Source organism: Silene latifolia, chromosome Y (genome assembly GCF_048544455.1).
Source record: "Silene latifolia isolate original U9 population chromosome Y, ASM4854445v1, whole genome shotgun sequence".
Taxonomy (NCBI): domain Eukaryota; kingdom Viridiplantae; phylum Streptophyta; class Magnoliopsida; order Caryophyllales; family Caryophyllaceae; genus Silene; species Silene latifolia.
In genome coordinates, this window is record NC_133538.1 from 54746890 (window position 1) to 54772535 (window position 25646).

Here is a 25646-nt window from a genome sequence, read left to right on the forward strand (position 1 = left end):
CTCAATCGAAATACCTCCCTACGTAGCCAAAGAAATATTACAGGAAGGGGAAGGGGGACCAGTAATAGAGGACGCCGAACCCATCAACGTAGGAACCGAACTAAAGCCCAAAGAACTTAGGATAGGGACTACCTTGAGCTCTACCGAAAGGGCCGATTTCATAGACCTCCTAAATGAATTCAAAGACGTTTTAAGCGGTCCTACAAAGACATGCCAGGAATCGACAAGGATATTGCCGAACATAGGATTCCGATTAAGCCGGGTTTCAAACCTCGTGAAAGCGAAATGCTTCGACGAATGAGAACATAATGGGCTCTAAAGATTAAGGAAGAAGTGGACAAGCAATTCAAAGCCGGGTTCATCAAAGTTTCCGAGTATTCTGACTGGGTAGCTAACATAGTACCCGTACCCAAAAAGGATGGGAGAATCCGTGTTTGTGTTGATTTTAGGGACGTGAACAAAGCAAGTCCAAAAGATGACTTTCCTCTACCTCACATTGACATATTAGTGGACAATACTGCCGACCACGCATTACTATCCTTCATGGATGGATATGCGGGTTATAACCAGATCAAGATGGCCATGGAAGATATGCATAAGACCGCTTTTGTCACCCAATGGGGAACCTATTGCTATACAGTAATGCCGTTCGGATTGATCAACGCCGGAGCTACGTACCAACGCACCGCAACTACACTCCTACATGACATGATGCACAAAGAAGTTGAGGTATACGTAGATGACATGATCGTCAAATCCAAGGAAAGAGAGGGACATATTGCGAACCTTCGCAAGTTCTTCGCAAGGCTACGAAAGTACAACATGAGACTCAATCCTCATAAATGCACATTTGGGGTAACATCTGGCAAACTCCTAGGATACGTTGTTAGCCAACGGGGTATAGAAATAGATCCTTCCAAAATCAAAGCTCTGATCGAAATGCCACAACCTCAAACGAAAAAAGAAGTCGGAGGATTCCCGGGAAAAGTACAAAGACATAAGTCGATTCATATCGAAACTTACAATGATTTGTGAGCCTATTTTCAAGAAACTCAAGAAAACAGACCACACCATGTGGGATGATGATTGTCAAAAGGCGTTTGACCGAATCAAAGAAATATTAGCTAAACCACCAGTGCTCATGCCGCCACAACGAGATCAACCTCTTGGTTTATATCTCACAGTAACTGAAACCGCCATGGGTGCCATGCTAGCTTAAACCGTAGGAAGTAAAGAAAGAGCTATCTACTATCTTAGCAAGAAGTTCTTGGAGTACGAGTGCAAATACTCACAACTCGAAAAGACATGCCTCGCTCTTGTGTGGGCAACGAAGAAGCTACGCCATTACATGCTTAGCTACTCCGTCAAGATATACTCCAAAATGGATCCGGTCAAATACCTCTTCGAGAAACCCGTCCTCAACGGACGTCTGGCAAGATGGACTCTAATGCTCTCAGAATTCGACCTTAAATACGTACCACTGAAAGTTATAAAAGGTCGCGCCGTCGCCGAATTCTTCGCAGAAAATCCTATCAACGACGCACAAACCATAGATACTTGGTCATTTCCCGACGAGGATATACTTCGAACTGATGTAGACTCTTGGGACCAATACTTTGATGGAGCATCAAATTTAAGAGGATTCGGAATAGGAGTGTTGCTCATTTCTCCTGAAGGTGAGCATACACCGATTGCTGTCAAACTCGACTTCGAGGTGATAAACAACGCTGCAGAATATGAAGCTTGTCTCATTGGACTACAAGCGGCAGTAAGCTTAGGCATTAAAAACCTTCGAGTACATGGGGATTCATCACTGATCATCAACCAAGTTACAGGATCTTGGAAAATCCGAAGCGAAAGCCTCGCACCCTATCAGGCTAGGATAGACCAAGTCGCTCAATTCTTTGATCACGTAACCTACCTACACCTACCTCGGGAGGAAAATCAATTTGCAGACGCTCTTGCAAAACTTGCATCTTTGATAAATATGCCAGACCACATGATGGAAATGCCTTTGTGCATCGAACGACGGTTAGAGCCGGCTTATGTCCACCAAATCACCGATGAAGAGGAAATCGCACAGGAGCCCTGGTTCCAAGCAATCCTGAATTTTAAGCTTAATGGTACCTATCCGCCGGATATGGACAAGAGGGGACAACGTTCTATACGCCTATTAGCTTCTCAATACATTCTCATGCAAGGAGAATTATACAAAAGAACACCTCTTGGTGTAGTCCTACGTTGCCTTGATCATTCACAGGCACGAAAGGTGATGGAAGAAGTCCACGACGGAGAATGCGGTCCTCACATGAGTGGGCCTATGATGGCAAAGAAAATCACACGTCTGGGATATTATTGGACCACAATGGAATCCGATTGCATCAAATACGTAAGACATTGCCACAATTGTCAAATCTTCGGGAATGTACAACATGTCCCTCCTTCACTGCTCTACACAATGACATCTCCTTGGCCATTTCCTGCATGGGGAATTGACATAATCGGGAAGATAACCCCAGCCGGAACAGGAGGTCACAGTTTCATTCTAGTGGCAATCGACTACTTTACCAAATGGGTAGAAGCGGCTTCCTACACTGGTCTTACGGCTAAAAATGTGGCAAAGTTTATACAAAACAACATCATCTGTCGATATGGTTGCCCACATGAGATCATTAGCGATAACGGGTCACACTTCCAAGCTAAAACTGAGCAATTGCTAGCCAAATACAAGATTAAGCATCACCACTCTTCGCCCTATAGACCACAGACTAACGGCGCGGTAGAGGCGGCAAACAAGAATGTTGTCACGATTCTCAAGAAAATGATCGACAACTATAGAGATTGGCCAAGCAAGATACCCTTTGCTTTATGGGGGTATCGTACATCTGTCAGGACGCCCACTGGGGCTACTCCTTTCTATTTGACCTACGACATGGAAGCCGTACAACCAGTCGAGCTAGAAATACCATCCCTGCGTATTCTACTAGAAAGTCAAATCCCGGAAGCCGATTGGAAAAAGGATATATATGAAGAACTCATCCTCCTGGATGAACGTAGGCTACGCGCCTTACATAATGTCCAAACATATCAAGCACGTATCAAACGGGCTTTCAACAAAAGGGTTAGGCCAAGAAACATCAAAGAAGGAGACTTAGTACTCAAATCGGTTAGAGCTCTTTTACCTGTCGACCCAAGGGGAAAGTTCAAACCCAATTGGGCCGGACCATTTCTAGTCAAATCCATACTCCCAGGGGGTGCGGTTAGGATCACAGACCTAGATGGGAATGAGTTTTAAAACCCCACAAACCTTGACCAACTGAAACGATACTATGCCTAGAATAGGAACAAAAACGCGCCTCGCGTAAACCCATGTGTCGCTCTTGTGGCGCTAAATAAACGGCCCCTGGCCCAGCTGAAATAAGCTAATGTCACTGTGCTCTTGCATTTTGACAAATTTTTCATCCTCATATCATCAAAGAAACTAAATTCGCACCCCCAGAGTAAGCAAAAGCTCATGCTTATTTTCTATGTTCATTACAAGCTCTTGCTTCGAACAATTATTCTTTTACATTTACTCGAACTACGCGCAAGGGTTTGATTTCGCTTTTCAAGTGAATACGTAGGCAATCCCTCACAGGATCCAACCCATTATATCTAAAATGTAAATAGAAGGACATTTGCATTGCATTTGAAATTCGACAAGAATAATAAGTAGAAAATCTCAACGGTTGCATAACCATTTAACCTTTTTATTTCATTCATTTTCTAAATAATAATAGTACGTTACATAATAAAAATAGAATAAGCTAGGATTCTAAAAATCCCTCCCTTTTATTACAACAACAATAATAATAATAACCAAATAATAATAAATAAAGACTCGGGCTATTCCTCCATCTTCCCCTTGCCCTTGTCATTCTTGTGATATTTCTTGTCACGACCTCGAGTCGGACGCTCTTGCACCACTTCAGACCTAATCACCAACGGTCTTTCTCGAGGCCTGACTCTTCCATTCTTACCAACCACCACTTCTACGACAGGAGTAGTCTTTGATTTCTTCGACGGATGAATGACTTGAAACCCGGCTTCTTCTTCTCCCTCTGTCAGATGCTTTTCCTTCTCTTTCTCTCCCTCGCGCACCTTGTAGTCAACATGCTCGCGTTTCCTCAGTCTCTCGTGCTCTTCCGGAGTAGTAGCCTTTCTCCACCTCAGATAAGAATCTGACACCCACAAAGCATTGGCGGAGAAGTTCAAGAACCACATGTTTCTTTGGGCCCATTTGATAGCCCACTCTCTTCGGCTCTCGGTAGTAAGCGCCATAGCAGTCTGCGGGATGGTATCGAGCCTAGGGATCGTCTACTTCAGCCCAATTTGTCTCATCAACCTTTCCGGGAAGATGCACACCATAAACTCCAATCCAGGAATGCGCACGGACCTAGTGGGATCGAAAGAAGACACTCCAGTGACAGACATGAGGTGCCACCACGGTACGGCCCACCTGATCAACGGACCATCATCATTCTTCAGCTTGTTCTTCCAATAATCGCAGACCCGGGTAAAGTCCACCATGTACAAACGCGTCCTCATCGCAATCGAACGAGAATGATAGGAAAGTGCATGAACTGGGGGCTCGATCAATCGGAGCCGTTCCATAAGCCAAACCTACCAAAAGAAGGTATTAGACATAAAAAAAAAAACAAAAACAAAAACAAAAACAAAAAAAAAAAAAAAAAAAAAAAGGTGTGTTTTACATGCAAAATGACGGGACTCCCCAAGAACGGCAGATCGCGGTTGGATTTCCTATTACCCAAACCCAAAATAATCTCTCCTAAGCATAAACAAGCTGGGCTTCTGCGCAGCTCCATTTGCTCAATAAGGCCCAAAAGACGGGGATCACCTCTAAAGTCTTCATCAACGTGTCCTTGGAAGACGTACACATGCAACAAGCAAAAGCCAAATGCCCTCCTCCTAGCAACATGAGAAACAGTAGGGTCGGCCTTGTTGATAAATCGGTCTACGAAATCCAACATTCTCACGCCTTTCGGGGTAACTAGACGATCCACCTCAAGTCTGGTCAGTCCAAGCAAGTCTCTGAATTTGCTCTTATACCCTTGCGAAGTGGAAGGAATGGCAGGTAAATGTTCGGGGTCCCACCCACCAATAGCAGCAATTTCTTCAGGAAATGGGCAAATGTCACCTCCTGGGAACGCGAAAACATGATAATTCGGGTCCCAATAGTCAAGGCAAGCATCCAACAACGGTTTTACAACCTTGATGAGTTTCAAACTCAACAAAGACCCAAGGTTATAAGCACCCATGTCATGCTTCTCCATATTTGAAAATTCGTTGGTCCATTCCTTCATGCGGATCTCCAAAGTATTCATAATGACAATTTTCTTTTGAAGATTTATTTTGAGAGTTTTATATGAATAGACGAAGAAGAGACGGAAGATTTATGTGAATTAAAGCTCCATCGACGCTTCTATTTATACTATTTTCTGTTTCCAAAAACCCGTTAGAACGGACCAGCTTGGGAACAGGCGCAGCACCTGCTGCGCCTCTTCAAAGGGACGCAGCTCATGCTGCGCCTCTTCCCCAGTCTCACTTCTGTGATTTCCGCATTGGATCTTTCCTAATTCTATAGCGAATGATTTCCTATTCCTACGAGTTATTGTTTTGGTAAATACGAGGAGATTACCATGTTTCAAGTTTCCTAAATTCGCGGGCACGCATTTCGAGGCGACATCGACACCTTCGCCATTTCATCACACTTAATTCATTTTCTTTTTTTAGGAACTAACTTTCATCTTAATTCATTTTCTCTTTTAGGAAGTAATTGTCATTTTTAATTCTTTTTCTTTTTTTTGGGAACAATTTTCATTTGTTTTCATTATTAGCAAACTTCAGCATTTTTTTATTCAGTTTCTTAATTTCATTTTTACATTTTCTAACTTATAGATTTATTTTTTCTTTTTTTTTAGGGGGTAACCCTCCCTACCGTCCGGTCATTTCCGGCAAAAATTTTCGCTTTTTTTGTGTTCTCTTGAGTCTCATTTTGCGCTAATTAAGGTCATATGTATAAAAAATGTATGTTTTGCGTGATGTCTATGTAAATTTCGGCAGCATGACGGCGTAAACCGCTATCTACCAAACCTGTTCAAGAACTAACCTGCAGATACAAGCAACACAACCAAGCAGCAAAGGCACTCAGGCCGTCGTATATACGCCAAACAAAGCAAATGTACAAGCAAACTGGGGGCTTGCGCCCCAAACAAAGTCTAAAAGTGTTCAAAATCAAATGTCCAATTGTACAAGTCTACAAAACTACAGCAAAATTACTGTTGGGCACCCTCCAACTCTGCAACTCTCGCCACAAGAACGGCGATCTCAACGTCCCGAACCTCGAGCTCCCTCAACAAGCGAGCTGTCTCCTCCCGAGACTGGGCCAACTCTCGCTCCAGCTCGCGGTCACCCTGTAAACAGTAATAAATTGGCTCATGTCAATCAATTCAAGCAAAATTGAAAGTAGAAAAATCAAAAATCAAAAAGAGAAATAGGTGTAAGGTTCATACCTGACGACCTCGACCACCGACGAGTGCCTCGACGGCAGTAGCTCGCAGCCGGTTGGCAACCCTCCATAATGTCACGAACCGGGACGGCGCGACCTGCATTTTCAAAGGAAATTCTCAGCAAATTGAACAAACTCAATCAAATGTATTCCTACACGAAAGTTATACAAGTTAGAGACTCACCCTCCGAATCGAGATCTTTGCCGATCGTCTAGGCCAAAGATCCGTCAAATCCTACGTCAAAGTCACGCAGCTCGGAGATCGTCGTCCTCCCGGTCGCGTCAATGTACTCGAGGGTCTCGGGGTACACTGGGGGCTCGATGCCCGCCGCCTCGACCTCCTGCAAAGATAATTAGCTCTCATTAATCGATGATCTTTCATCATAATTCTCAAAATCAAATCAAGAAAAGTAAAAATGCTCACCAGTACTGGCTAGTACGCCAACCTCCCGTAGAGGAACGCCGAGTAGTCCTCGCCAGGAAGAAGAAGGTCGTCGCCACTGGCACCAGCCAAGTCCGCCTCCCTCTCAGCCTCAGAAGGCTCCCGAAACATCGTCCTGGGAGGATCGACGGGAACCGTCAACGCGTCCCGAGAGCACTGACGAGCCAAACGCTCGCCCAAGTACCACACAGGACCCATCAGCGTCCTCAACAGCAGCCGGCTCGAGCTCCTAGGTCGAAGGACCCCAGCCACGAAAGGAGGCGCTCCAGCATACTCCGCCCAAAGTCTAGGCACCCACTGTGACAAAGTAAAACAAAGATCATTCCTATGATCAACTAAGCAAGAAACAAGTGAATATAAATGAGATACTCACGCTGCTCAGCGGAAGGGCGTTCACGTCCCGCCGGTAAACATTGTGAGAAGAACGCTTGCTCTTCGTCCGGCACATCACCCAATCCCTCACCACAGGATAGGCCCTCTCCAGCGGCTCCGTCCTCTTGGGCGCGAGACTCGGGAAGTAGGAGTACACCCACCCCTGTAAAACAGAATAATCAATGACGATCTTTCGTGATTTGATAAAGAAAGGAATTTACTTTGGTCTAAAGGAAGGTTCATACCTCCAACAGTAGTCCCGGTCCGACAGCACCTGGAGAAGTCCTCTTCTCCATCAACTTCGGACGAACCATGGCCCTCATGAAGCGGATGAGGACCGTAAAACCAGCAGTGACCCAGTCCTAGCGCCCTAGGGAACTCAGGTCAGAAAGAAAGGGAAGAAGCTTCGTCGACAGCCTCTCGCCCTTGTCGCCGAGGTAAATCGAAAACAGGAACCACCAAAGCCACGGGCAGGCCCTCTGCTCGGGTGACAGGAGGAGGAGCCGTCTCCCTCCCGTCAATCGTCACCAGCGCCGGGGTCTTCCCCGCAAAGTAGTCTCGGACATAAGAACTGGGTACCAAACCCGGCACTGCAACAGCCTTCGGCGACAAGTTCCAGCCGATCAATCTCCTCGCCTCGGCCGAGTCCACCCTCATGGCAGTCTCCGGCCACACCACCTCCTCGGTCCCGCACGGCAGACCAGAAATCATGTCGTAATCCTCCAAAGTAACTCCCACCTCACCGAAAGGCAGGTGAAACGTGGAAGTCGTATCCCAGAATCGGTCCATGAAAGCACGGACCAGGCTAAGGTTAGCCCGCAACTTCCTCTTCACGATATCCCTCCAGACCTGTACCAAAGGACCGAATGCTCCACGCTCGATCATGGCCCTCTCCTCCGCCGACAGCCGCTCGTAGTGCTCCATCGCTGTCGTGTAACCCGAGAACGACCTGATGTTCCCGGCCTCCTATTATGATTTGAAACAAAGCTATCTTTAGTTTTGAATGAAATTTGAAAGAAATTTGGGACAAAAGGATTAATAGGGGATGAGTAGTGAGTAGTGAATTCCTATTTACCAAACTCTTCACCGTCCTGTAGGACAGGTGACCCTCTGCAGCCCACACGAGGTGCCTACTCTCCCAGGTCTCGGCCCACGCAGGAGCTCCCCTCAGCTGACGACCTCCTCGCCCGACGTTGGCCCGTCTCGGGATCTCCTCCTCCTCGACGGCCTCCTCCTCGTGAAACTCAGCAGCCATCACCGCAGCGGTGAAGGCCTGTTCTAAAGCCTCCTCAATAGTAGCGGCGTCTATCTCCATGGGAGCTCTCCCAGAAGTAGAAGCCTCATCACCTGCAACGTTAAAGCAAATTCAGGCCGCGTCATATGACGACGAGCCTTTGTTAAGGAGTTTTCGAGCCTTTAAAGCCTTGAAATCGCCCTTTCCTTGCCATCCTTAGCCATATTCCCATCAACCTGATCACTCATGTGGTAAATTGGGTCAAGTCAAGTCCAATTCGAAGCCTAGTTCCGGGTTCAAGTCGAAATTTCGGCAGCATTTCGCTATAACAACGATTATGCCCTAGAAAGGTGTCCTGAAAAGCTGTCACAAACCAAAATTCCGAGATGGTAGAAAGTTTGCCCATCACCCAGGGATCCCAAATATCAAATTTCATCGCAAATGGGCAATCCTAAGGTTATTTTCGAAGCAATTTAGGGTTTAGCTGTAAAACCGTCTCAAAGTTTCACTCAAGGGCTCAAAACTCGACAAAAATTCGAAACAAATACATGGTTATGTTCCTAACATTACCTACTATCCATTTCTAACATCAATTTGACAAGGCAAATCCATTTGGGGGAAAAGCCCCAAATTTTCATCAAAAGGGTCGAAAACCCTAGATTTTGCGGCTCAAAATTCAACAAATGTGGAAGATTAATGCAAGATTAAGACACATACCTCGATTAGTCATGTTTAAAGCAAGCTTTTGAATCAAACCTTGACGAAAATGGTGAAGATTTGAGAGAGAAATGAGTGATTTGTGTTTCGAATGCAAATGAAACAATCCCTCTGATTTTCGCGTTTTTAACGCAGGAAAGCCAAATTGGGGAATAGACGCAGCAGGCGCTGCGCCTCTTCTAAGAGACGCAGCTCTTGCTGCGCCTCTTCCTTTTGTTCCCTCCATACGGATTTTCAAAAATTCGTTATAAGTTCGTTATTTGTGGACCCATCTTTGGTGCGCCTCTTCCCCGATGCTATTTTACTCTTTTGGTCCGTTCGACGATTTTCTTTCGTTCCGGCTCGCATTTCCAAGCCAGCAGCAGACTGATTATTCCTTCCAAGACCCGTTATTGCTTGTCGCAAACGAGCATTTATCTATTTACAAGAATTCGACACACATTCATTATGTCTCAAGCGAGAATAAGCGGATATACTTTCCCTCTCATGACAAGAAGAATAATTCCCCATTATGTCTCAAGCGAGAGTAAGCGGACGTACTGTCTCTCTCAAGACGTGAGGATTAACATCTACCCAAGCAGATTTTCCCTCCAGCAGTTCCCAGCCGTGTCCTGCTACTTGCAATATTTTCCCGAAGATTATCCAAACAGTTTTCCCTCCAGCAGTTACCAGCCGTGTCCTGCTACTCACAATGTTTCGTGTTTCCCCGCGGAGTTCGACGAAGGTGTCATTCTCCAGAAGTTCCCAAACCCAAAGCCTTTTTTCTTAGGTTCGTGAACCCGAAATTAGGACTTTTTAACTATAGGATCCCAATCCTTTTAGGTTCATAAGCCTTCAAATTCCCCAAACCAATAGAGTTCCTATACCCAACCTCCGGTTTACCCCTTAAGTTGAACTTACTTTAGGCCTCCTTCCCGTCAATGCTTTCCTTTAGGGTCCCATACCCTAGCACAATCCTTATATATCCTTTAGGTCTTACCCTTAGCTCCCATGCTCAACCTTAGCTCCTATGCACCCCCGGAAGCATCTCGAGAAAGAAGTCTCAGGTATGGTCTCTTCTTATGGCTGGCGAGCCTCCTTACATAGTCTAATGGACTTTAAACGACCCTCCCCGATAGTCGACAGACTCTAAAATGTTCCCGACGACAGGTCCTTGGCTCAGACCCCTTGAGCCGCCTCGCGTCGCCATAGTCGTCACGTTGTAATCTTCGATTGACCTGATGGCTATACTTTGACTTTTGCCTTGTCCAAGCCTCAGTCAAAGTGGGGGCTCTGTAGATACCTCATTTCTGCACCTCCCGCAAACCACCCGGTGATGATTGGGCCGCATGTTTGATACGCGGAACGATTTGTGACAATTCGTAAGATTATCGTCAAGTGATTGCTCAAATATTAATGTCTACCTCATGGTTGTCATCTACGTCCCGATACGGTCGTTTTGACAGTAATTAGAGTACATTCGGAGTCCGGGCCTAAAACCGTCTCCATTTTCTGATAACTGTTAAATCCCGAGTCAGAATGTTCTGGAATGTTCCGGATATTTCTGTTCCATATTTCACGAACTTTATCTTTTGGCAAATAATATCCTGTAATATTCATATAAGATATTAAGGAAATCGAGTTATTTCCGTCCTACCATAACTCAAACGCGGAAATCTTTCTTCAGCAGGAGGAAACCTCCTGGGAATAGACGCAGCAGGTGCTGCGCCTCTTCCAAGGGACGCATGGGCTGCTGCGCGCTCTTCCCGAGCCCTTTTTGCGTATTTTTCGTATCTTTTTCATATCTTTCCGAGATTCACTTCCAAAGAGTCTCCGAAACCCTAATTCCTTCACGTGATTAGCATAAATAGGAGCCTTCGCTCCTCATATTTCTCACGCGAGTGTCCGCCCTTCTCTTCTCCCTTTGCATTCTAGACTTTGTTCTTACTTATTGGCGCCTACGTGCTTGAACTTTCGACCACGTAAGCTCGGATCTTTCCGGGTACCAGCCTCTCCGTTGCATGACCGACCAATTTGACCAACTACACCAATAATCAACTTAATTAATCAATCGTTTTCCTCTTACGAGGGCACTTTCTTTGCATTCGCGTCGAGCATCACTAATCGATATCTTAGTCCTTCTCGTTTCGTCAACATGTAAGTCTGAGGGTGTAACCTCTCCTTTTATTTATTGTATTTTAATTATTGTATCATCAGTTGTAAGGTTTATGTCGAAAGCACCATTAAAATCGATTTCTAAAACCCCTTGTTAAAACCTGTTTTTGCGGATTTCCAGTAGATAACCGTCGAGAAAGGACGCAGCAACTGCTGCGCCTCTTCGAAGGAGCGCAGTTCCTGCTGCGCCTCTTCGTGAGGCCGCCGCAGTTCCTACTTCCTTCCTTCTTCGTTTGTCCTCTGTTATTCGTCGAGTTTCTTTCTTTTGTTTCGTTTGTTTGTTAATTCTTCGTCTTAATATCATAATAATTCCACATGTGTTGTAATCACCGTCATTCTCATGTTTAATTCGTCATAAATCCGACTTAAATCCCAAATTATCCAATATTTGCGGGTTTTCGTCATTAGATTCAATTCCGGGTTGTAGAGATTCAATTTGTTCATATTGAGTTTCTGGAATTCATCTTTGATATAGTTTTCATCTGTTATTTGTCATGTTCATCGCATATTCATTATTAATCCGTCTTATCTAACTTAGTTAATTGATTTAATTCGTAGGACTTATTAATATTTTTCACTTTTATCATTATTTCATCTTATATTAATCCGTTTGTATCCGTCTCATTCATATTTTACCGTTTTTATGACCTATTCATATGTTAAATAACATGCTAATCACTTTCATCCGAGTAAATATCATCAATTGATCATTAAATTCACCGATTAACATTAACGGCTTGCAATTACGGCTTCACAGCCAGAACTGAGCCAAGAAACAGACGCAGCGTCTGCTGCGCCTATTCCAAAGGACGCAGCTCTGTTGCTTTGTTCTGGCCGAGTTAATCTCTCGAACTCCGTTTACGCCCGACGTAGTTTAATTAGTTTACGTATTAATTAACTATTATCCGTAATATCACGCTAATTCCTGTTCGTTAATTTATTTATTTATTCCTTTTTCTCAAATTATCCGTTTTAAAGGTATTTTCGACATAAATCAATTAATCCAATGTAATTATTGTAACCTTCTTTATTGTAGTTTGTAATTATTGTATTTTTTTATTGTTTGTGTGTTTTCACATGTAAATGAGCATTAAATCCTACCTCGACCCACTTGTATGCTAATTAGGTGTCAACCGACTTAGTATTAATTCTCACATGCTAGGATTAAAACTTGGATGTTGCATTGCATGCATTATAGCCGACGATATATCAAGTATGAACAACTTCCCTAATCATTAGTAGAGGCCGCTATCGAGGCGGGCGGGATTAGGTGTTCGATCAAAAGAGCTTCCTAATACGTACCCTCACCCCTTACTCCAGATCTCTGTGAACATCCGTGTTCATTGGTATCCACGAGAGTCATTCTAGACATAGAATGCTAAGGGTAACGATTGCTTAGTGTTCATGTCACTACTTTGTGTCTTGACATGACATGAGGTATTCGAACGGTTCCAATTTCCCATAAAAATTGGTGGCGACTCCATACAAAATGCAAACGCTTGTTTCGTTTTCACCAAGCGCCCCCGTGGGCGGCCCGCTGTCCACAGAGAGAAGGTAGAGGTAGTTGATGATGACACGTTCTTCTCATCTCCAAATCCGGCCTTTGACGAGGTATTAGCTACTACAACTAGTTTATAATTGTTGTATATATACTGATTAATTAAATTTATTAATTAAAGTAGTACATGTATATATACTAATTAATTAAAAATGTGAAGGGCGTTTGCAAGAAGCCTTGTGTTCTTTACTACAGTGCCCTTATTGTAACATCCGGCAAAATTGTTGTTGCTAGGGGAGCCGCATTCTATTAAGACCAGATTCAAGAAGTTGAGCTTCATGGCATTGCCCTCCGTCATAATTGGAGGAAAGTGTAAGTGACCCACTTATATCTGGAGGAGTATGGTACTCTAACAGTACCACTTACTGATTGGTGTTTGCAAGATGTCGTGGGTTCTTTTGTGCATGGCCCAAAGCATTCATTAATATTGACATCTCCGGGGTAGTTATACTCAAGCTAACACATTTTATATAATGAACGCCTTTAAATTTATTAGGGTAACCTTATCTAACATATAGTAAGTATTTTATTTTTACATTTGCAGGAGTTACACGAAGCCATTATGGCCGAACTAGGACTACTACGTCAACACCCAAAGTCACTGATTCGACTGCCTCTCCACCCAAAATTCAAGAGGGAGTAATAATTTGAAAAATAGATTGTGAGCGTTTTTTTTTTGTTATTTAAATTATACATGATGTCTCGTGTAATGTATATTTTTTTTTTCCTAAATTGTAGACCGAACTTAAAGCAGACGGCTTATTATATTATAAGCCATATAATTTTGCTGCACCCAAGCCTGCTGCTCCTCTTATAGCTAAATATCAGAGCGATGATTATAAGCAAAAATTGAATACTCCAACGCTCCGAGCTTTGCACCTGCTGGCTGAAAGGATGGCAGCGACCTGAGATGTACTTATTATTCAGATAGAAGAGGCTATTGTGGGCGAAGGTACAGTTGCTATATTGGATGGGGAATCACTGTGTCAGTTTCTCGAGCTTGACGAGTTACATGCTATGCACATTTTAATTTGGATGAATTAAGTTCATTAATAAAACTTGTCATTTGGTTTTACGAATAATGTTTTTTATTTAAATCATCAATGAAGATAACATTCTTCGTTCCATTTGACGTAATAGGTACCTGTTTATACACATCGGTGAGGAGAAATACATTTCTCATGACTATAGATTCTTGAAACCTGATGTGTTCTCACTAAAGTTGAATGGAGATACATACGAAGATCACATCGATAAAATTGCTCAACGGTTGACGACGCCCAAAAGCCTATGGCTTGCCCCATACAATGAGAATCGATATGTATAGTACTTTATTATAATGAATCACGGTTCTATTCATTTATTAACACGCTTACATGCATGTATATGAACTAACAGTTTACTTTTAAATATTTCATAGCAACCATTAGCTGCTAGTGGCAATCAATGTGAGAAAAAGCATAGTGTACTGGATTGACTCTTGCGGACATAGTCCCTCTGAGAAATTTGTAAAGATGATAACTGAGTAAGTTTACAACCTTACATTATAATGTCATTTGTTATTGTATGACCTTTGAAGACTAGGCTCCTTTTAATGTCCCATCAATATTACTGAGCCAAATGCTAATTATAATTTTCTGTATATATTTATGAATTAGTGTGTTTCTAGCAAGTGGAGCATTAAGTCCAACTATTGTCTGGATAAAAGTAAGTGTATTCTTAAAAATTACTCCTATCATTTAATTTATGTTTATGCGAGAGGTTGATCTAATTTAGCTTATTTGTATGTGATTTATATAATAGTCTCCTCTATAATAAGACGACAAACAATGCGCCTTTTACTGTTGTCGGTCCATGTGGAAGATTATCACCCGAAAATATACCGCATAGAGTCACCGGTTAGTGTGTTTTAATAACTATTTCAAACATAACTTGGGTTTAATTCTGTTTAATATTCCACTTATTCTGTCTATTTTAATTAAGTATATTTTGATTTGAAGTTCCCACATTCAATCAACAACAAAGACCCAACCTATTCGAAGGAAGACATCGCCGACTTGAGAAATAAGTGAGCCACTTATTTTCTTTCATTACAGACGTGTCAATAGTCTGCTCATTATGTATGTGTGTATATAGAGCCATGTGTATTTAGTTTTGGTCACCATGTTTATAATATTTTGGTGCTGGGTTGAATAGATCAACTGTGTAATATTCTGATGATGCAGAATTGAATTTTTGCAATGCGCAACTGCTGAAATGCTATTTTGCAGTAACATTTTAGCGGAACCTGCTACTGCAAAAATTAGCATTTCAGCAGCTGCTTGGACCTGCTAAAACTATTTTTTTAAAAAAATATTTATAAATTCGATTACGGTTAAAAATAAAACCGTGGTCAATAAATATATTGACAACGGTCACATTTACATAGAAACCCGTTGACATATTCATCCATAATGCTACGGCCAAAAATATAATATAACGAAATAAAACCGTTGTTGAATTCATGACATTTAAAATGGTTCAATAAGCATAAACCATTGTCATATTTAATATATTACAATGGTTTTATTTCAGTAAAACCGTTGTCAAAGGTTTCCATAGAGCATTCCAACTAATACTACCACGGTTTCAATATTATAGACAACGGTTTTTGAACCGTTCTTAATATTGTGTTACGGTTATTTTAACCCGTTATTTACATTTTATAACGGGTCCGCCTTTTTAACAACCGTGGTAACATTATAACAACGGTCGATGTAATAACGGTTGCGTGTTTTGTATTACAACGGTATATCACCTTATCTAACCGTTGTTGATCCTATTATTTGGCGTAGTGTTAGTTTGAATGTTGCCCCTAGGGTTGCTAGTGCGTCAGCCTCCACGTTCTGATCCCTGGGGACTTGGTCAATCTTGAAAGTCCTGAATTTTTGCTTCAGGCTCTTGGCTAGCTTGAGGTAGGCTATCATCTTCGAGTCCCTAGCTGTGTAAGAGTCATTTATATGGTTAACTATCAACAGAGAGTCATTGTATATCTACAGGTTCCTGATTTTTAAATCAACCGCAATTGTAGACTTAGCATTGGTTCTTCATATTCTGCCTCATTGTTTGTTGCCTTCAACTCACAACAGACTGCCTGCACTATCAGGTCCCCATGTGGTGATCGAAGTACTAAGCCAACTCTTGCTACCCTCTGGTTAGAAGCGCCATCTATGTGCAGCGTCCAGGTTTCACTTATCTTATCTTCCATCAAAGTCGTCACCTATCTTTCAGTCCGATCTTAGATAGCTGGTATGAAATCTGACACGAAGTTTGCTAATGCCTGTGATTTTACCGCAGCCCGTGGCTCATACTGGATATCGTATCCACTGAGGTGCAACGACCACTTGACCATTCGACCTGATAGGTCAGGCTTCCTCATTCTTGATTTCAAGGGGTAGTTAGTTACAACATGCATAGCATGGGACTCGAAATAGGAACTCATTTTATAAGAGGTGACAAGTGCTAGCACCAGCTTTTCAAGAGATGTGTACATGGTCTCTGCAGGTAGCAGAGACATGCTTACATATTAGATTGGCAACTGCACTTTGTTCTGCTCCCTTACTAGGACTGCGCTGACTTCTACCTCGGTGACTGACAGGTACAGGAACAGAGGTTCTCCCTGCTCTGGTTTTGATAACAATGGTGGGGAACTGGGTAACATTTTAATTCTTTAAACGCCTTTTCATGTTCCTTTGTCCACACGAATTTCTGGCTTTTCCGGAGTAAGTCGTAGAATAGCCTGCACCTATCTGAGGACCTATAAATGAATCTGCTCAATGCTGCTACCTTCCCTGCCAGCCAATGAACATCATTGGGTTTCTCTAGTGACTCGAGTTGTAGTACTGCTTTGATCTGCTCTGCACTGGCTTCTATTCCCCTTAACTTTAGCGGCATGCCTCTTTGCAGCTGAATATGTCAGGCCAGTTAGATCTGAGCCACCTATTATCACGTTTATTGTCTTTGTGCAGATAGGTGGTGGAGAAGGCAGAGTCTGACTTGTATAGCCTACCTTTCCCTACTGTCTGCCCCCACATGCTAACAGGTGGTTCAGGTTTCCCAAATTATATTGGTGATTAACTTCCCTTCGCAGGGTGTAGCAATCTTCTGTAGTATGCCCAATAACCTCGTAGAATTCACATTTCTTCTTGCTATCCTTCCTCCATGATTGCCTTTCTACTGGCGGCCTAGGCCACCTTACTTTGTTTCCCTAATCTTTTAATGCCTGCAAATGTCCTGACATCCCAGTTGTGAATCCATATTCACTCAGCTTGAGGGGCTGTTTTGCTTCCTCCTTTCTTTCTACTTTGCTCACTGTTTGGTTGTAGGGTTTACATCTTTCTTCCTTCTTTTGTGCTGAAAATTTCTTGCTTGACCTTTTCATACTTGGTATGCTTCTTCTAGATAGTGCATCTTCTTCCAACCTAATTGTTGCTGCTGCTTTAGTTTGAACGTCTTCAAAGGTGCGCCAAGGGTATCTGGTCAGATCCTTGTGCAAATCAGAGTCCTGATGGAGTCCCTGACGGAATGCTTCTATGGCGGTTGGCACATCACACCCTCGTTTTGCCACCTTTTCTTTGTTGAACCTGGTGAGAAAATCCCTTATTTTCTCCTCGAACCTTTGCACCACCCCATAAATATCACTTGTCTGCTTCTCATACTTCTTGCTGCTGGCAAACTGCTATGTGAACGTGTATACCAGGTCAGCGAAGGTTGTTATGGACATGTTGGGCAGACTAACAAACCATTGCAAGACTGATCCAGATAGCATTTATCCGAACCCTTTGTACATGAAGGCTTCCTTCAGAGGCCTCGTTGCCGTTATCACCATCATCTTTTGCTTGTACTGGCTAATGTGATCAAAGGGATCAACTGTACTGTCATAGAGTTTCATCGTGGGTGAGCTGAATAACTTTGGCACAGTAACCAGTGCTATTGTATCCACGAACGATGAGTCTGCATAACTGTTAGGAGCTTCCTTCCCCAGGGGCGCAGACATCCCTGGGATCCTGCTGATCATGTCTCTGAGTTCCAAGTACTGCTGGTTTCTACTGCTGTCATACCCATCATAGGGGTTGTATGTGAATTGATGGTGATTCTGTATATTTCCCCTTGACCAAGTCGTCATAGGGCTCTGATGATGTGTGATCAGGGGGGTTGTTGTCATCAAGGATCTTGGGTGCCAGCCTGCGACATGCTGGTTTACAAGTCCTGCACTAGGCATCTGGTTAGTTACAATGAAATCATTAAGGGGTGTGTTACCTAGTCTGGATTCTGTGGTGCCAGTAGTCTACAGATTATTTCGCGTCAAGTACCCCAATCCTTGTAGGACTATGCCTTCTGCTTATGGTTTTCCTGTCAGATCTCATAGAAGGGAACAAGCGTGTTGTTGGACCATATAGTTATATGCCTTTATGTTTTGATGATGACAAGTGCGCTTTGATCTTGTATATACTTGTTGCTCGTAAAGGTTTGTTTAGTTTTATAGATTGAACACTCCATTACACTTTGGCAAGATGATTTGTGATTAAAGAGGTTTTCACGGTCAAGCTAGTCATGTAGTGAGACATTTCATGATGAGCTCAAAAGATCAATTAAGCTTGATATTATTGAAGCAATGAAGTTCAAGAGAAACATATTATCAAGGTTAAAGTTTTATGTCTACAAGAGAAGATCGAAGTAAGCTCGTGATGAAGAGCTTATAGTCAAATTGAAGTGATGAACCTTATATTAAAGATCTCCAGGAAGATTAGGTAGTGTTGGTCATCATTCTTTAACTTCATTTTAAGAAGTAGTTCTAGTAACTAAGGTTATAGCTGTTTTAGCTATAACCTTACTTATTAGACTTAAAGTTATAGGTAATTTAGCTATAACTTTAAGCTGCAATATGAAGAACACGGTTTTTGGGTTTTAAAATCAATTTTTCGTGGCTTATGAATTTATGATTTCCCATTTGATTAGCTAATACATACAAAGCAGCTTATGAGTTGTTATGTTATGCTATCTATGGTTTTCTAAGTCATTCATATCTAAACCCTAATTTTTCCAATACAACCTAATATTCCAACTAGGGTTTTGTTAAAATGGACGGTAGGCTTATGAGCCGTTGCCTATCCACACGAAATCCCTTATGCAAGATTAGGATTAGATTCAATCTTTAAGATAATATTTGATTACAGATTTGTTATCTCTTTTATATTATTAAGATTTATTTGTTCCTATCTTTTAGGATATTATTGTTGTAAATAAAGATAGAAGGATAAGATTGAGTAAATCTTTAAGATAATATTTTATTAGAGATTTGTTATCTCTTTATATTATTATATTTATTCTTTCTCGTCTTCTAAGATATTATGGCATTAAAATTAGAAGGATAAGATTAGGTAAATCTCAAAGATAATATTTGTTAAGAGATATATTATCTCCTTATATTATTTGATTTATTCTTTCCTATCTTATAAGATTTTATTGTTGTAAAATTAGGAGAATAAGATTGCTTTCTTGTTACACATTTCACACTAGAAATGACGGCACATCTAGGGTTTCGATTTCAAACCTAGATCTCATCCTCTTCTATAAATACAACACTTCTTCATTCTTTTGAAATAACTTTTCGAGCTATAAAATTTCCTTGCAAACAAATCAAGTAATGCTTTACAATTTTAATCGAGTAAACATTGTTGTTTTGCATTCGAAAATTCTTTTTGAAAAGTCGTGTTCTATATTGCAATTATTTCAATTATAAAATAACGTTATTATATAATATCGCTAATATTGGTCTTATTAGTTCAATTGTGTGAACACCAAAGAACGATCAAAAGTAATTTCTTATTAATATAAGATAGCCGAGTATTTCACAATACTCATTTGAGTTACAACTAGAGTTAGTTGTACGAGTGGGTTAGTTATTTGGTAATCCATAGAAAGGTACTAAAATAATTAATCGAGAATAGTGGACGTAGGTTTCGACTTGCGAAACTGAACCACTTCAAAAACTCCTCGTGTCCATTACATTTTTTTTTCGCTTACTTTTGTTTATTTACGTTTTGCATTACTTGTTGATTAGTCAAATTTAATTGATAAACTTTGAACAATCAATCAATATACCACTTCATATATGGACAATAAAAAAAGTGGGCATATTTATCAATACCCAATATCCCCCCCCCCCCCCCACTTTTGAGTGTTTCAAATCGATAAGACTCTTCACGTGTTCTCTCCCTGCTACTTGATGCCTTAGAGGGACAGCTTGCTACTGGAATATGTCCCTATTCCCCGTCGAGGTTGGAATAGATCTTTGTTGCTGCATGACATCTATTCGCGCCCACGTTGCTCTATTCTCCTCTACTGCTTGAGCCATTGCATTCATGTTCTCTTCCCTCATACTTTCATTTGATCTTTGCAAGATATCCATTCCATATTACGATTTGGGTTGGATTAGGTGGCGGAGGACCCTAATGCCTGACGTTGCGTGCATCTGTCCCCCCTGGACAGGTTCTGCTTCCTTCTCAATCCTAGATTGGACTACCATCTCCCTGGACACCTTTGGAGGCGCCTGACTGGTCTTAGACGGAGGATTGTCTTTTGGTGGGGGTCCTGACACTGAAGTTGGCACCCCTAACGTTGGTGGCGAATTTGTTGACATTGGTGGCGGCTGACTTCCCTCGGATCTTAGTGCAGTTCCCTGGATGACTTGCTTATTCCCTGACATGGTGTATTCTTATCGTGACACGATTAATGATGACAACCACTATGCCCCACGGTGGGCGCTAAACTGTTTTGGTATATTTTACCAAGTTATGTAAATTAGGGTTAAAGCTGTCTAATATTGCTAATCGTACATCTACTGATTTGTATGGAATTGATTGTACGTAGTTTATATGTGAACGTAATGAAAGTAATGCAAATGTAAAGAATTGACAGAAGAGATTTGGTGACGCGGAAACCCAATGTGGGAAACGACCGCGGGAAGTAGACAGTTTCCTTCCAAGTATTCCACTAACAATTCACGCTATTAGGTCACGAGTACAAGAGAGCTTAGACGGCTATGTTGCTAGTGCTAGGGTGGGCTTCTCCAAGGCTACCGTTGTTAAGCGCATAATTTACTATATTTTATATACTTATTTCCCATAATTTTACTTATATTTTCAGCATTATATTTCATTTTAATAATAATTTACTTCCTAGAACATCTTACTGCGATTTATATAATTATTTGTAGGAAGGAGCTATTTTGATGCTGATATTAACTAAACAGCTAAGCGAGGCGATGAATAAAAGACAACAAAATAAATAAGGACTTCAAGCTCAGATTCAAAACCTCCAAGTCCACACAATAAAGACAAAGCAGTCCAAAATAAAATGAAAAGCCAAGAATTGAATAAAATGTTGACAAGGCCGTCATTTACAAATCATGAAATAAAGAAGCACAATTACAAAAGTTGAAGCATTGAAAATAAAGTGGTGAAACATTCAATTTGGTTGATGTTACATTGAAGGATTTACGAGGAAAACGCATGCCAACATCTACATGGGTGAAGAGTTATTCTGATAAATACAACATGAAACATCTCAAATTAATTATTTAATTTATGAAACATTCATATTTTGAAGAAACTTCAAGCACTAATAGCATAAACTGTAGGAATAATTTTACATGTAATGTATTTACATTAATTAGTGATGTAAACGTACGTGTATTATTTAATTTAGAAACTCACATGATCACCTATATAAAGAAGGCGATTTACATTTGAGAGGGAGGAGAACAGAACAATAAGCAATAAAATAATTAGTTTCATATTAAATTCTATTTATTCTCTCATTATTCACATCAATTATCTTATTCATATTTTTACACTTTCATGCTATTAAGCTCAAAGTTCTCAACTTGTCATTGCCATAGTTAATACTATATTTATCTCCCTTATTATCTCTTTTATATTTGTTTTATTTATTTATTTAAATATGTTATCTTCTATTATTAAAATTGTTATTTTAGTTATAATTATGGATCGTGAGTAGTCTTTTATCTAGGGCTCGGTGGAGCCTTAATATGGATTGGTCAATGTTATGATTTTCTAAACATTATTTAATGGTTGTACTTAGGTTTGATAGGGTTGTGTTAAAGTATTAATGTATTGGTCATAATCTATATACGTAGCTCTTGATTAATACTACAATGAGAGTTGAGTTTAGTCCTTTTGAGTTAGCATATATATTATGAATTGAATATAATTAATAATTACTCAGTGTAAATTGCAATGAGAGTTGAATTTCCACTTAGAGAACCCGAGTCAAAATTAGACCTCTCTTATGAGAATGGTGAGAGTGATAGTCGAGGCATTTTAATTTTTATCCTTAAAGCTCCTATATGAGTTATAAGACCCATGAGAATAGAATTATTTCACTATAGGAAGGCTTCTTATATCTTGAGAGAGAATAACAAGTATTGGTTTTAGTTTTCAGAATTAAAACCAGAAAATTAGTCTCACTTAAGTACACAATTAAATATGTTATTCCTTCCAATAGTCTATATTGATCAATCTATGTTAATGGCGATACCGTTGTCCTAGAGATTTTTATCATTGAATTAATTTTATTATCCAATTATTATATATTATTTTTATTCTGTCATACCTCACACATACACAAATATTATTCTGACGTAGATAAATCAAATCTTAAATCAACTAGTACTCAACCTTCACTTCCACGAGATCGACCCGTAAGTGCTACAAATGAGACACCGTTCACTTGCGGTAATTTATAACGAACAAGTTTTTGGCGCCGTTGCGGGAAGTAACAGATTTGATATTAGTTAATTTTAGATTATTTTAGACTACGTTTTTAGCGTACGCAAGTACGCCTATTTTGTTACTAATTCTTCTTCTTTAGTTTTGTTGTTAGTTTTATATGCACACGCGACATTCTGGTGGTGAATTGCTATTTGACCCTGAGATTGAAGCTACAGCTAGGAGACGAAACGCTCAAAGAAAGAAGAAGAGAAAGGAGCCTGAACTCGATACTATTGAATCTTTTATAGAATTTGATACACCAATTATCATGACTTCTATGCGAGATAAAAGTGCTCCAAAGCCGAATTTCAATTCAAGTATCTCAAAGCCTAAAATTGATGCAAACAATTTTGAGTTGAAGACTTCTTTGATCCAGTTTGTTCAAACCGATCAATTTAGTGGATCACCAATCGAAAACCCCAACGAGCACTGAATACATTCCTTGATAAGGTGACATCAAGATTAATGGAGTCTCACGATGACGCCATTCGGTTGAGATTATTCCCTTATTCTCTTCGAGGGAGTGCACGTGAATGGTTGACTAATTGTGATCCTGACTCGTTCGATTCTTGGGATAAGCTTTCTACGGCTTTTCTCCAAAAATACTTTCCACCAGGGAAGACTGCCAAATTTAGAAATGACATTACAGGATTCGTCCAACATGCAGATGAGTCTCTCTATGAAGCTTGGGAAAGGTACAAGGAACTTCAGCGGCAATGTCCTCATCACGGGATCCCATCATGTGTATTGATTCTTACTTTCTACAATTCCTTAAAACCGGAGCTGCAAATGAGCCTTAATGCCGCTGCTGGAGGGCGGTTAGACGGGATTTCTTGGGACAAGGCCAAGGCTCTCATAGAGGATCTAGCAATAAGCACTTATCATTGGGGTAGTGACCGTCATGTTCGAGGGAGCAAGACTACAAAAGACTTTGTTAATGTGATGCAAGCCAAAATTGATGATCTATCTCAACAAGTGGCTCAGCTAAAATTGAGTAATGGTTCTAGTTCTTCATCGCCCATATATCAACTTTGTGGGGTTAATGGGCATGACTCTTCTGGGTGTGGGAATGCTTCTATGCTTGAGCAAGTTAATGCTCTTAATGGGAAGCAACAATGGGACCCTTATTCTAATACTTACAATCCAGGATGGGCTCATAATCCTAAGCTCTCATATGGAAATACCAGTAACATTCAGAATCCCCAACATCAAGTTAAGCAGACTTTTCAGCAACCGCCTGGTTTTCAACCAAGACCGTCTTATCATCATTCCCCTATGCAATCTCGTCCCCTATTTCAGCAACAACAACAACAATTTCAACAACCTCACGCTCCGCAAAAATCCAATGTGGAGGTGATGTTAGAGCAAGTTTTGTCCCAACAATCTCAATATATGCGGGACCAAAACCAAAAAAATGAAGAGTTTTCTACATTAATTTCTCAACTCAAATCCTCACATAAAATGGTAGAAACTCAACTTCCTCAAATAGCCCAACAAGTAAGTCAGTCTGTGAAATCTCAAGGTCAGTTCTCGGGAAACACCGAAGCTAATCCAAAAGGTCAGATGAATGCTTTAACCTTAAGGAACGGGAAGGTACTTGAAGAGACTACTAATCCTAAGAGCATGTTTGTTGAAGATGAAGCTATTGTGATCGAGGATGAGAGCAAGGCGATGGAGGAAATTGTAGTTGAAAAGAAGCAAGCTTGTGAGAAGGAAGCTTCGTTAACTCCACCTAGAATATATGTGCCGCCTGTACCTTTTCCTCAAAGGTTAGCCAAGGCAAAATTGGAGCAAAAGTACGAAAAATTTCTAGATATCCTAAAAGGAATGCACATTAATATTCCCTTTTTGGAGGCTATTTCTGAAATCCCATCTTATGGAAAGTTTCTCAAGGAGCTGCTTTCTAACAAAAAGAAACTTGGAGCCAGCACGACTATTAACTTGTCTAAGGAGTGTAGTGCCATACTCCTTAACAAGCTTCCTCAAAAGCTTGACGATCCTGGCAGTTTTTCAATCCCTTGTTCTATTGGAGGTATTTATATTCAACGTGCCTTGTGTGATTTGGGGGCTAGTGTTAGCCTTATGCCTCTGTCGATTTTTAAGAGGTTGCAAATAATGGATCTAAAGCCGACTAGAGTTTCACTACAATTGGCTGATCGGTCAGTCAAATTTCCACTTGGGGTCGTTGAAGATGTTCCCTTAGCTATTGGGAAACTTGTTATTCCATGTGATTTATTTGTCATGGACATTCCTGAGGACACTCAAGTACCCATTATCTTGGGACGTCCATGTTTAGCCACTGTTGGAGCTATGATTGATGTAAGGAGTGGTAAGCTCTCATTGCAAGTTGGTGAAGACAAGGTAGAATTTGAGCTTAGCAAAACTATGGGCGGTCCTTCTATGAGTGATAGTTGCTACCGAGTTGATGTTTTAGAGGAGTACTTGTCTGAGCCCTCTTTTGAGTGTACATCGTCTGATAAACTACAAGATTGTCTCACCAACACTGATTCTAAGGATGTAGAGTTATTAGCCTATGCTTGGATGCTTGACTCCTCTCCATCTCATTTAACTGAGCCTCCGGTAGAGGCGTTGCAGGTAACGGGTAAGCTAGGGGAGAGTTCTAAGCCTCCCGAGGTAGAATTAAAACCACTTCCATCTTCTTTAAAACATGTCTTTTTAGGAGAAAATTCAACTTACCCAGTTATCGTCAATAGTGCACTCAATGACAGCCAAATTTCTAAATTGTTGATTGTTCTTCGAAAATATAA

General features: G+C 41.0%; 1 non-coding gene across 1 annotated transcript; it reads right to left on the reverse strand.

The window, feature by feature from the left end:
• Window positions 1-23505: 23505 nt before the first annotated feature.
• On the reverse strand, window positions 23506-23612 carry LOC141635190 (small nucleolar RNA R71). The gene has a single exon (XR_012539893.1). It is a non-coding gene; the product is annotated as a small nucleolar RNA R71 (small nucleolar RNA).
• Between the last annotated feature and the right edge of the window lie 2034 nt (window positions 23613-25646).